Genomic DNA, 590 nt, shown 5'->3' with positions numbered 1-590 from the left:
AAAAAAAAAAAAAAAAAAAGAAAGAAAAGAAAAAAAGTGTGCGTGAGACTAGAACTAAACTGCTTGATAGTGACAAATATAAGAAGTTACTGCCTACACCTCTCACCCCAGCCTAAAAGTGTGTATATTGTATGCTTTTTAGTAATGAACCCTCAATAGTGCAGGTGTTACCATGTTAGAGAATCCGACCTCACAAACTAAATTTGTATGATTTCAAATAATTTTACCCTTTGTGCTTGTGGTACTGGGGGTCGAGGCCCCTGGGGTGCTCTGCAGCTGATCTACATTCCCAGCCCTTTTTCTTATTTTCAGAGAGTGTCTCACTAAGTGGTCCAAGCTATCCTCAAACTTGTGATCCTCCTACTTCAGCCTCCTGAGCTACTGGGACTATAGGTGTGTACTACCATAAAGTACTATATTCAGCCAGGCATGGTGGTGCATGCCTGTAATCCCTGTGGTTTGGAAGGCTGAGGAAGGAGTATTGCAAGTTTGAGGCTAGTCTTAGAGAATAGTAAGACACTGTCCCAAAATAAGATATTAAAAAGGGCTAGGAATGTAGCTCAGTGGTAAAGTGCCCCTAGAGCCCTGGT

The sequence above is a fragment of the Marmota marmota genome, unplaced genomic scaffold (genome assembly GCF_001458135.2).
Source record: "Marmota marmota marmota unplaced genomic scaffold, marMar, whole genome shotgun sequence".
NCBI lineage: Eukaryota > Metazoa > Chordata > Mammalia > Rodentia > Sciuridae > Marmota > Marmota marmota.
The sequence above is the reverse complement of the archived record's forward strand: the minus strand, read 5'-3'. Positions refer to the sequence as shown.